Below are 12,994 nucleotides of genomic sequence, written 5' to 3'. Positions count from 1 at the left end.
AGGATCGCATGCCCGACCGCTACGAGACCTTATGGGACCTCACCTGTCACTATTACATTGCTTTGGCGCGGTCTAAGCCCCTAGCGAAGAGGACCAAAATCAAATGTGAGCCTAAAGCAGTTCGCATCATATTTGTTCAGGAATCTGGAGAGCCATTCTGGCAAAACTATTTGTGAACTGGCACCGCTGACTCCTTCAGAGGTTAATGAGCTGCTGAAGAAGACTGACGCCCACTCCTATACCATTAGCAGTCCTGAGAGTGGCTTTCCTGCAGGGACTAAATTCAAATCATTCTTATGCCATGCGACCGCACCGATTCGTCCAATGACTCTTCTTGCCGGCTACCTCGCCATCTGGTTAAAGAAATGCGTGGTCCCGTATCAGTCTGGTGACGCTCTGCCACTGGAAGTGCTCTATCCTGCGGTTCAACTTGCCTACAGAAAGGAACTTTCACTTCTTCCGGTGATGGTGGCTAACATTCATCGAGGGCTTCGACAGATTTCCGGTGCTTTTACACGGAAAGGGAGTGAATCGCCGACTCAGATTCCTACTACTTAGGTGGAGCTTCCGTATGTTTATTTGATGGCTTGGTTCGTCCTTCATCGTTCTGACATGATGTCGGTACCGCATGCCATGGACCACTCTGTTCCCTTACTACAGCTGCTTGAGAAGGGTGAGTGGGAGGGCCGAGGATTCTCTGACTACTAAGGTGGAGCTTCCGTATATTTATTTGATGGCTTGGTTCGTCCTTCATCATTCTGACATGATGTCGGTACCGCATGCCATGGACCACTCTGTTCCCTTACTACAGCTGCTTGAGAATGGCGAGTGGGAAGGCCGAGGATTCTCTGATATCAGGAGACAGCTACAGGTCCACAAGTGCTGGGCGTTCTCTACTTGTTTTCCGCAGTTCTCCAGCCGGTATGGCGAATGTTTGATTGATGAGGAGAAGCCGAGGGAGTATCGCACTTATTTAGATATCGGCTGCTTTAATTGGCTAGTGAACATCAGGATGGGCTACTTGACTTTCCGGGTGGGGAACCAGTGTTTTATAGAGCCGTATCTACCATGCCGATTTGCTCGCCAGTTTGGTTATGACCAGCTTTATGTCGGGAACCCGCGCCAGCAGCTTCGGGCTCATGGAGGTCTGGTGGACGGTCTTCGTGCATGGTTGTGGACCGTGACTGGCTGCACTGGTGTTTGACGAACTTCTCTTCTTTGTGTAGGGCTTCCTTCTCAGCTTCATATCCTCGTTAAGGAGTTGTTATCAGGGGATGACCCTGAGAAGATCATCATCAGCGTAGAAGTCCGCTCTTATTTCTCCTCCCTGACTGTTATAATTGGCAAACTCCTCCACGACGGACTTTCTCTTCGCCAATTTAAGCCCTACCTCGATTCCAAGATAAACTTGATTAGGGACATAGGATGTCCGGATCTAGCGACGGCTATGGTTGATGACCTTGATCGCTTAGAGCGTGAGCTTCAGATGTTTCATGAGCTCCGGGATACAGGTGCCTCTTCATTCGTTGCTGCCGAGTTGGATGCTCGCTTACAGACATGGCGCAGTACTCGGATGGTTGCTGAGCTCGAGATTCAGGTGCAGCGGGACCGCATAGATCGAGTTGAGGCTGATTTCGCCACTAGATCTTCTTTCCTCGAGGAGCTTGATTCTCAGATAGATCAGCTCCGACGAGAACTCCGTGAGAAGGAAGACACAAAGATGCAGAATCAGCAAGCAAATGCTGCTTTATCTGATGAGCTGAAGTCCTTGAAGCAGAGACTGGCTGAGACAGAGGAGGATGCTGTGAGGACTTTAGCTGCGAACGAAGAGTCTGTTAGAGCTGAGTTGCAGGAGGAGCTTAGACGCTCTTATGACGAGAAGTTATCTGAATTCAGTCAGCAGATTCTTAGCCATGGGCTTGATGTATGATTTTATTTGCTGAAAACCTTGACATTTGATTCTCTTTAGTGGAATTGGTTTTTATCTTTATCTTTATTATGATTCCTCATCACGTTTGAAATGATTGACCATAATACTCATAGGATTTTTGGCAAACCCCCAGCCTTCAACGGGTTTGATTAGCCTTTACCGACTACCGTTTGAGTCGGGCTAGCATGCGGATTATCGGAATCCGTTCCGCATGTAACGTTGTGCTAAGGGAATGAACTCCCTTAGACTTCGTGCTATGATGTCGAATACATAGACTTCGCCATTGTTACGGGAATAGGCTACCCGGCGACACGTGTTAGGTGTTGACTTTAGGATTTTTTGGCTAACCCCCAGCCTTCAACGGGTTTGATTAGCCTTTACCGACTACCGTTTGAGTCGGGCTAGCATGCGGATTGTCGGAATCCGTTCCGCATGTAACGTTGTGCTAAGGGAATGAACTCCCTTAGACTTCGTGCTATGATGTCGAATACATAGACTTCGCCATTGTTACGGGAATAGGCTACCCGGCGACACGTGTTAGGTGTTGACTTTAGGATTTTTGGCTAACCCCCAGCCTTCAACGGGTTTGATTAGCCTTTACCGACTACCGTTTGAGTCGGGCTAGCATGCGGATTGTCGGAATCCGTTCCGCATGTAACGTTGTGCTAAGGGAATGAACTCCCTTAGACTTCGTGCTATGATGTCGAATACATAGACTTCGCCATTGTTACGGGAATAGGCTACCCGGCGACACGTGTTAGGTGTTGACTTTAGGATTTTTGGCTAACCCCCAGCCTTCAACGGGTTTGATTAGCCTTTACCGACTACCGTTTGAGTCGGGCTAGCATGCGGATTGTCTAACTCCGTTCGCATGTAACGTTGTGCTAAGAGAATGAATTCTCTTAGACTTCGTGCTATGATGTCGAATACATAGACTTCGCCATTGTTACGGGAATAGGCTACCCGGCAACACGTGTTAGGTGTTGACTTTATCCCTACTTAGGTTTCGGGATAAAATACCCCAGACTGGTCTTCTGGTGTCTTTTTCTACGGCGAAAGACTAAACCGGCGACGCGTGTTAGGCGTCGGCATATCCCTTCTTAGGATTCAGGATGACATTCCCCATGCGTGTAAGGCATGGATTTTGGTGTTATTAATGACGACCTGCCACAATGTTGAATATGTGGACGGGTGTTCTTTTTAACGGTTAAGAACTAACCGGCAGCGCAGGTTAAGCGCAGACTTATCCTTGCTTAGGTTTCAGGATAAAATACCCCAGAATCAGACTCTGGTGTCTTTTTGTGCGGAAAAAGACTAAACCGGCAGCGCGTGTTAGGCGCAGACTTATCCCTGCTTAGGATTCGGGATAAACTTCCTAGGATGAATCCTAGATTGATAGATTCTTAGAAAAGGTTGGTGCGGGAAAGGAAGAATTTTATATTCTATTTCCCGGTCTTCTTTTAGGGTGAAGGCGAACCCAACAGACAAGGAAGGAAGAATTTTATATTCTATTCCCTGATTCTGGAAAGGAAGAATTTTATATTCTATTTCCAGCGAAGAAGAAACTAGAAGTGGGGTGTCCACTCCGAGAATCTGGAAAATTTAGATAAACTTGCCTTTTATAGGATGAGTTATCTAAACTGAAAATGGGTCCTTCGTTTATCGAAGTGGTATTTTCAACTCCGGTTATAACCATGAACAAGGTTTAACCAAAGAGAAAAAGGGAAGGAGTTCTTTCGTTTATCGAAAAGGGACTCCGAACTGAAAGTGGACCTCTTGTTCATGGAAAGAATCAAGAGGGCCAGAAAAACATTTTTGGTGGACTCACTGTCAATTGAAATTGATCAGTGAGGGATTTTGGTGGTGACAATGATTTTGGGTTATCCTCTAGAATATTAAGTGTAATATTCTTCGAGGAACTTCCCGGTAAATGAGTTATCCTGAATGTACTAGGGATAGTACTTTTTCAGGAACTTCCCATTTATTGGCATTAATTGCCTGGCGCCCTCTTGAGTAATCAGGCGATATGCGCCGTTTGAATAGACTGTGTCTATTACAAACGGTCCTTCCCATTTGGGTTCGAATTTACCTTTCTTCTTGGAGGTGAGAATTATTGGTCGGCGAGCAGCGAGGACCAGATCTCCTTCCTTGAAGCTTCTCTGTCGGACTCTTTTGTTAAAAGCCCTTGACATCCTGGCTTGGTAAAACTCGATGTGTTGTTGAGCCTCCAAACGCTTTTCATCCAGCCTCTCGAGCTCTTCGAGACGCTTCTGATGTTGTTCCTCCGTCGTCATCTCCGTTGCGAGGGCGATCCGAAGGGACGGAATCTGAATTTCCAGCGGTAGCACAGCTTCACATCCGTATACCAGCGAATACGGGGTAGCTCCCGTAGGCGTGCGTATGGTGGTGCGATAAGCCCAGAGTGCTTCACCGAGTTTATCGTCCCAGTCTCGTTTATTGGTCTTCACGAGCTTTGACAAGATCTTGATGATCGTCTTGTTAAACGCCTCCGCTAATCCATTCGCGGCGGGGTAGTAAGCTGTCGACGAAACATCTTCGATTTTGAACTTGTCGCAGAATCTGACGAAGGCATTGCTTATGAACTGTGGACCGTTGTCATGAATGATCCTTCTTGGCACGCCGTGTCGGTAAATGACATGATGCTTGATGAAATTGATGACGTTGTTCGTCTTCACTTCTCTAAGCGGAATCGCTTCAGCCCACTTTGAGAAATAATCTGTGATCGCGAGGATGAACCGATCACCTTTGACTGAAGGGGGAAAAATAGGACCGACTATGTCCATGCCCCAAGTCTCGAACGGCCAAGACGTGGTTGACGTGTGCAACTGCTCTGGCGGTTGATGCATATAATTCGCATGTATCTGGCAAGCGTGGCATTCTCGTGCGTATTCGATTGCGTCACGAACCATCGTTGGCCAGAAATATCCCATCCTCCTGATGCGATCATACAGTTTAGGACCGGGCTGATGCGCACCACATTCTCCTTCGTGTGCTTCCTTAAGAACTTCCTTTGCTTCTCTGTTCGAAAGGCATCGGAGCAAAAGACCGTCGTACCCTCTACGGTATAACGTATGGGTCTCGGTATTATAGAAGAATCTTGGAGCTCTTCGGCGGATTGATTCCTTTTCTTTTACATCCTCTGGCAAGATACCATATTGGACGTAGTCGATGATAGGAAAACGCCAATCTCGGGACTCAGACCCAATTTGAGTTGAATTCACCTCTTTGGCGTTCACGTTTCTATCCTCTTCTTCTTCAATCTCCGTACTGTATATGGGTACGCAGAGTTGATGCGTCCGTACTGTGACTAACAGCTCAGCTTCGGGAGGCTGTGCCAGTGATACTGCTAGTGCCGCCAGTGCGTCTGCATAAGCGTTCTGGAGACGAGGGATGTATTCAATAAAGAATTCTTCGAAAGATTCTGCCATTTTGATGGCTTCCTGGTGGTACGGGATCAGGTCTTGATTCCTGACTTCATACTCACCGCGAACTTGGTTGACTATCAATTGCGAATCTCCAAAAGCTTCGAGATATTCGACCCCCAGCTCTTTGGCGAAACTGAGTCCAATGAGAAGCGCGTTGTATTCGGCAACATTATTGGAGCACGGACTAGTCAACGAATAAGCCCGAGGCATCACGTGCTTTCCAGGGGAGATTAAGACGACTCCAACTCCAGAGGAAACTGTAGGACATCCCGGGGTTATTACTCTATTAACTGCCCTTGAGGCACCATCGAAGTATAATTGCCATACTTGTTGGTGTGATGTGGTGTTAACCTCGTGGGTTTCATCCGGCAAGTCATCATATACTTCTGCCGTATCTGTGGTCGGGTTTGCCGCCAAAAGGTCACAAATCGCCTGTCCTTTTATCGACTTCTGCTGCTTGAAGTGCAAATCGTATTGGGACAAGAGAAGGGCCCACTTCGCTAGCCGCCAATTCATAGAGGCCGGTTGCGTCATAAACACCCGTACTGGATTAACGTTGGAGATAACGTAGATCGTCTGTCCCACCAGGTAATGCCGCATCTTTTGCATCGCAAATACCAATGCAAGGCATTCTTTCTCAATCATCGGATATCGAGACTCAGCGCCTACCAAGGTCCGACTGAGGTAATAAACTGCCTGTTCGTGACCGTTATCATCGTCTTGCGCTAGTAAGGCACTTATCGAGTGGTTCATCGCCTTGAGATAAATCAAGAACGGTTTACCAGATTTCGGTGCAACGAGAACAGGAGGGTTCGCCAGATATGTTTTGATATCTTCGAACGCTTTTTGGCAGGCATCATCCCAGATGAATGATACTCCTTTCTTGTTCAGCTTAGAGAACGGTTGGCACTTCCCAGAAAGATTTGAGATGAAACGCCGGATATAAGCTAAACGCCCTTGCAATCCTCTGAGTTCTCTCAGATTCCTCGGGGGCTGCAATTCATGTATCGCCTTCACCTTATCAGGATCGATATGTATACCCTTAGTGGTGACGACGAACCCAAGAAATTTTCCGCTGGACATTCCAAGAAATGATTTAGTGGGGTTCATCTTCAACTGATGACTCCTCATGAGATCGAACATTGTCTTCAAATCCTTGATGTGATCTTCCTTGTTGCGGCTTTTCACAACCAAATCATCAACGTAGCATTCGACTGTTTTCCTGAGATGTTCTTGGAAAATCTTAGTCATCGCTCGCTGGTATGTGGCACCGGCATTCTTCAGACCGAAAGGCATCACCGTATAGCAGAAGACGCCGAGGGGTGTTCTAAACGCCGTATGCTTCTCATCCTCTGGATGCATCTTGATCTGGTTATATCCCGAAAATCCATCCATGAAGGACATCCTCTCAAATCCACATGTATTGTCGATAATGACATCCGTGATTGGGAGAGGGAAATCGTCTTTCGGACATGCTTCATTCAGGTTCCTGAAGTCGATGCAAATCCTGATTTTGCCATTCTTCTTCATGACGGGAACGATGTTGGCTAACCAGTCTGGATGTTGTTCCTCTCGGATAAATCCTGATTCGATCAACTTCTTAACCTCTGCCTCAATGGCTTCCATAATCTGCGGACGAAACCGTCTTTGCTGTTGCTTGACAGGTTTGGCATCCGGCTTGATATCGAGGCGGTGCATTGCGACATTGGGGTCGAGCCCTGGCATGTCTTCATAATTCCATGCGAAGACGTCGATATATTCCCTGATGAGAGCAATCAATTCCTCCTTCTCATCTGGGGGAAGACTGTCGCTGATGAATATAGGCTTTGGGTTGGCCTCATCACCCATGTTAATCTGGACTATTTTATCTTCAGTGGGTGGTTCTCTTTGCTCGAACCTATCGCCATATTGCATATTCAGATGGTGAACCCACGGGTCTTCCCATGTTGGCATTTGATCGTCGTCTTCCATGGTGGATGGATCGGCTGTAGCCATATTTGACATTAGGGTTTTGAAGACTTCTCCCAGACTTGTATCGGAGTCCCACTCTGAAGCATCGGGAGAGTATCCTTTCTTGGCTTTGTTAGCAATTTGATCGATGATTTGCCAACCACATTCGTCATCTGATGAAACATAACCTAAGCCTCGCCCATATTTATAATAATCCTCAGGTTTACCTTTTGGTACATATACTGCTTTGGCTGGATTACGAGGACCTCGATCGAAGTATAAACCTTCTCCGAGTGTGAAATCGTAGCCCTGCTTTTCCATGAGCTTGCGCGCTTCTGGACTATACTTGGATAGATGTCGACCAGGTTTGTCATCATCTTCGTCTTCACTTAGGAAATGATCTGGTAACGGAGAGCTTTTTCCTTTACCGTAAATCACTTCTTTAGCACCTCTTACTTTGTTCGGGATGACCATGGTTGTTCCGAAAGAATGCTGGAGGTGTTCCTTCGTTACATAGGATGATCGGATCGGCATATACAACTCAGGATTGTCGTACAGCTCTTTTATCACATCATCAAGAGACAAGGAGTACTCTAAATCATCTTTTATTGCAATATCGGCAAGTTGCCAGTTACAACCTCCATCTGACGATTGTTCATCGTCAAGATTGATTACAAAGGGTACAATGTCATTTAAAACAAAACCGCCATTGTAATCGAATCCGGCTTCAGAATCAGCTTCTTCTCCGCTGTCTGTGCCCTGGGCCGATGGTTCAGTATCGGATTCGTTACCATAAAGGAGAGAATCGGTGAAATAATTCTCATACCCCTTGAATGGTTGCTTATCCGCGACCACCGTCCTAACCTCATTGTCAGTGTCGACATACTTCAAACACTGATGGAGAGTAGAGGGAATTATCACATTACTATGGATCCAAGGCCGACCCAATAGTAAGTTGTACGAAGTCTCCGCATCGATCACATAACATGTGACTTCTGTCTTCAGATCTCCCATCTGGCACTTCACCCGGATCTTACCCAAGGGTCTTGACCCACTAGTGTTGAATCCATAAATAACAGTGCCTGTGAATGCCAACTTGCTTACTGGAATGCCAAGGAAATGCATCAAGCGAAGCGGCATAATACTCACAGCAGAACCCGGATCCACTTGGATTCGGTTGACTTTGCTGGATCCAATGTACCCGATAAAATATAGCGGTCGATCGTGATTCGAATTCTTTGTCTGCATATCCTCTTTGGTGAAAGTAATGCAGAGAAGGTTCTTTGTCGCTATATTGCATTGTTGACTCGGCGGTTCTGAATTTTCAGGCACCGGCTTGACTTGAGTCAGGAACACCTCTGAATTTTGTAGGGCCTCCCTGGTTTCTTTGGATAATCGCAGCAACTCATACAGCGTTATCCGTGCTGGAATGTTGGCTAATTGCGCCATAATGTCGAAGCTATGCGGAGTCTTCGAGCTTTCCGGTTTGTCTCTTCCAATTGGACGACTGAAACGAGACTGCTTCGGATTCTGTACCTCTTGGGGATTCTTCTCTTTTGGTTTATCTACCGGCTGTCGTAGAGCTTCACCCGGTGTGGGACTTGTAATCACTCCCATCTCAGTGAGAGTTTTGGCTGGTCCCCGCTTGTTCACCCCCTGCTCACTAGGTGGCGGATAATTGTAGTGATATTCATTTCCGCTTCTAGTGGCGAAAGCTTCTTGTTCTTCTTCGGAGAGCGGAAAGGCAGGAGCTTCGTCGCCATCCTCTTCGAATATTGCAGATGTAGCATTGCAGGATTTGCCTTTGCCTTTTCTTCTCGAGGAAGTCGCCCACTGTTCATCTTCGATTAGGTCAGGATGAACCCATAGGATTTCGCCGTTTTGGGCTGTGTGTGGCACAAGTCCCTTTTGGCGCTGTCCATGTGGGTCATCGTTTACTGTCTTCATCCCTACTTTGGGGATGCGCTCTGGTTTGAACCATGTTGTGGGCACCGATCCAAAGCTGATTGAAACCGCGTTTGCTCCAACATTCTTGGCCGGCTTCGGGGTTATGACGCCTACATCAATTAGCGCCTGGATCTTGTCCTTGAGGTGGTAGCACGACTTGGTTGGGTGATGGACCGCTCTGTGGTACGCGCAATACTTCGGGTCTGTCACCTTGTTCGCCCCTTCCTGATCTACGATCGCCGGCAGCTGGATCTTGTTGTTCTCCAACAGGTATTTGAAGATGCCGGGAACTTCGTCATCCTTGAAGGAGTACACTTTAGGAAATCTCGGCTCTGCAGATTTCTGCTTCTGAGGCCGTTGTTGCCATTGCTCTCGAGATTGTTGGGGTGCTTGTTGCTGCGGCTGTTGCTGAGGTTGCAATTGAAAGGTTTGATTAGCATCAACTGCATTAGCTTGTGCCTTACCTTTCCCCCGTGGGACGAAATTCTGTTTTGGAGCATTTGCCGCCGGTTGGCCTCTCTCCGCCTTCTTCCTTTTGAGGAACCGCTCGGCTTGCTCTCCTCGGACCTTTAAGTCCTTCCACGTCTTGGACGATGCTGTTCCCATTGCTTCCAACACGTCCAGTGCAAGGTTGTTTTGGCAGGTTTGGAGGATGAATTCCTCGGTGATCGGGTCCCGACAGTTCATCGCCTTGTTCCGGAACCTCTTGACGAAGGTATCGACTAACTCTCCGTCCTTCTGCTTCTCATCGAGCAACGATCCGATAGATATCTCGGTGTCGTCGTCGAAGAAGTTGGCCAGGAACTTGGTCTCCATGTCATCCCAGCTGTTTACGCTGCCTGGCTTGAGGCGGCGATACCAATCGAAGGCGGCTCCGCGAAGAGTGCCGACGAATGACCGCACCATCAGAGGCTCATTACCAGAGATCACCCCCAAATGCGATTTGAAGTAAATCAAATGCTGGGTAGGTGAACCCATCCCATTAAACGGCGTGAAGTTAATTAGATTAAACTTCGCCGGATATGGGATCGATTCCCATTCTCTTGGGTATGGGCAAGGAATGCCTGTTTTCTTCGTCTCTTGAGCGGAAATCAATGTGTTGATTTTGCTCTCGAGATTCTTGATCTTCAGGTTTTCGCCGGTGTTTTCGCCAGCATTCTCATTACCACCCTCTGCGTTAACGGGAGGATCATTGGTATTACGAGCATTTGTATCCTCATCTTCCGGATTAACCGGGTTACGATGATTCTGCTCGCCTTGTTGGTTTGCTAATGCTTGGATTTGTTGGTCATGCATTTCTCTCATCTGTTGCATGGCCATCTCCATCTCGAATTTAAAACTTTCTTTCTGCTTAGCCAAAGCGTCTTCAAGCATCTTGGCCATTTGCTCTGCACTTATCATAAGTGCCTCGCGGGGTTGTCCCTCGCTGGATACTGTATTATCTGATGCCACCGCGGAGCCGGCATCAGATTCTTCATCTTCTGAAGGGCGTCTTGTCCGAATCCTACCATAGGTTGCTCGTTCAATGGTTCCGGACTGCAGACGGGTTCTAGGCCGGGAGGCTCTCAGAATCGACTCGAAATCATCCCGTGCCGATGTCCCCTTGCTGGTCATATTGGTGGTGACTCTCGGAAGTTCTCCGTCTTCAACCACCCTTCTTCTTCGTTGGAAACGCCTACGCCTTGGTTTTGGCGTCTCCGCACTGAGTCTTTCGAAAACTGAAACTCTTTCAGGGACCGCCTTAATGCAGTTGCATTCAGACAATACCGCCCGAATGAGTTTGGAACAGGGGCATTGAGTTTCCTGTTCTCGGGGACTCCTCTTCCTGGTTCTATTCGTACCCCCAGCACAATAGTACAACTCGTCATTTTGACAGTCGGAGTAACCTATCGTGTGCGGGCACACTTTCTCAGGTATAACACTATCACTATCAGATGATAATGTTTCCATCTGAGGGTGACTTGCCTTCTTTGGGCTTTCAAAAGTTACCCGCCTCAAAACATGCCCTTTTAGGCGTGAATTTTCGGCGTGCTCTTGGACTTCAATGCGCAAATTAGTGCGCGCAGCTGCCTTGAGTTCTTTGTCATGCTGGAGGTGATGGCGACCCCCAGTATGTTGAGTCGTTCTGGGCTCCTTCATCGGGCCCAAACGCTCGTGAATTGGAGCTTTGCCTCTCACGCCGGGAACTGGACCGAGGCGCTCCAAAATTGATTTCTTCTTGCGGGATGACTCTGCATGATCTCCCGGAGAAGTTATTGGGATTAACGGCGACTTTGGTTGATTCGCCGGAGTTTGACCTTGCTTAGAAGGTTGCACTGGTTGCTTTTTGGCCTGAGTCGCCACTTCAGACTTAGGCTTCCAGACTTGGCGCGTTAGTGGTGGCTTCTTCTCCACCTCCTTTTGCAGTCTTCAACGGGCCTCCTGAGCTTGAGCCCGTGCCTATGCTGACATCGCGCGGCGCTTGCGAATACGCTCTTCAAGTGTCGAACGGTTCCGTTTGACGCGGACCCATTCGTTCTTTGGCGGCTTGTAAGAATCGCCGTTCATTGGCGGTTGAGGCTGTTTGCCTCTTCCATTCTTCAGATCCGCGTTGTAGCGGAATCCGTCCGTAGACTCCATCGCCTTAGCGAGTTGCCGCGCAAGGCGTTGACGACGCCTCTGGCGGGCTCTCTTTGAGAGAGTCACAACGCCCTGAACAGTGGAGGCGTTGGCGGGAGTTGGGTTCATCTGACGCGACTTTGGCGTCAGCTGGGTTGAGAGCTTCGTTGGCTTCTCGAGCAGCTTCAAACCAATGAACTGCTTTTCTCCCGGAGGAGAATTTCTTGGACTTGCGGGGGGAGGTAGATCCGGACGAGGACACGTACTCCTCGAACTTGGCTTGGTCGAACTCGTACTCGACCTCCTCCACGACCGGGATTGGAATCCGTGGCTGCGACGTATCGATCTCGGCAGCGAGATCGCCGGCTCCCACTGTGGTCGCCAGATTGTTCGCGGGGAAAACTGTTTTCTTTTTCATTGATATGATTGTCATCTTGGGTTACAAAGATCCGGTCTTTTATAGATCCGGTTACAACTAAATCAAAGAAAAAAAAATAAAAATTACAACTTTCCTCTTGTAAACAAATCGCAAGCTCCTGTTTTGCGGTTGCTTGCTTGTGTGGGTTCTTTGCCAACGCCGGGGTTAATCCGTGGACCACCGCGCGATCTAGATCCGGTCGGATCTACACGATTATGCGGGTATTATTCCACGAAGGGAATAATAGCCGGGAGGGATTAATCCACCAAGGGAATAATCGCTCAGATCTCGAGATCTAAGACCAAGCTTAGATCTGGAGTGTAGTCTCGTGTAGATCTCAGATCTGTTCTTTCTTCCTCTCGAGATCCTGCCTTTTCTGACGTGGATGGTCGCCGAGGATCAGATCCGAATGTGCAAGTCTTCTGGTCTTCAAAGCTCCGAGTTCACTCTTCAATCCGGCAGAGTTTCGGCTCTTGAAAGTTCGACCTCTGAAAATGAACATCTCTAGGCCTATTTATAGGCTCTCAGGACAGTGGCTGCAAAAAGGGAATTGTCGGCCACCTCTGGCCACTGTCGGCCACCTCGGGCCACTGTCGGCCACCTCGGGGTGGCCGGCACTGTGCCTAGCCACCTTGAGGTGGCTCGGCTCATGGCCAAGCCACCCCAAGGTGGCTCGGCCACCGAGCCACCCCGAGGTGGCTCGGC

This window comes from Asparagus officinalis, chromosome 6, assembly GCF_001876935.1.
Source record: "Asparagus officinalis chromosome 6, Aspof.V1, whole genome shotgun sequence".
NCBI lineage: Eukaryota > Viridiplantae > Streptophyta > Magnoliopsida > Asparagales > Asparagaceae > Asparagus > Asparagus officinalis.
This window is presented reverse-complemented; position numbering follows the sequence as displayed.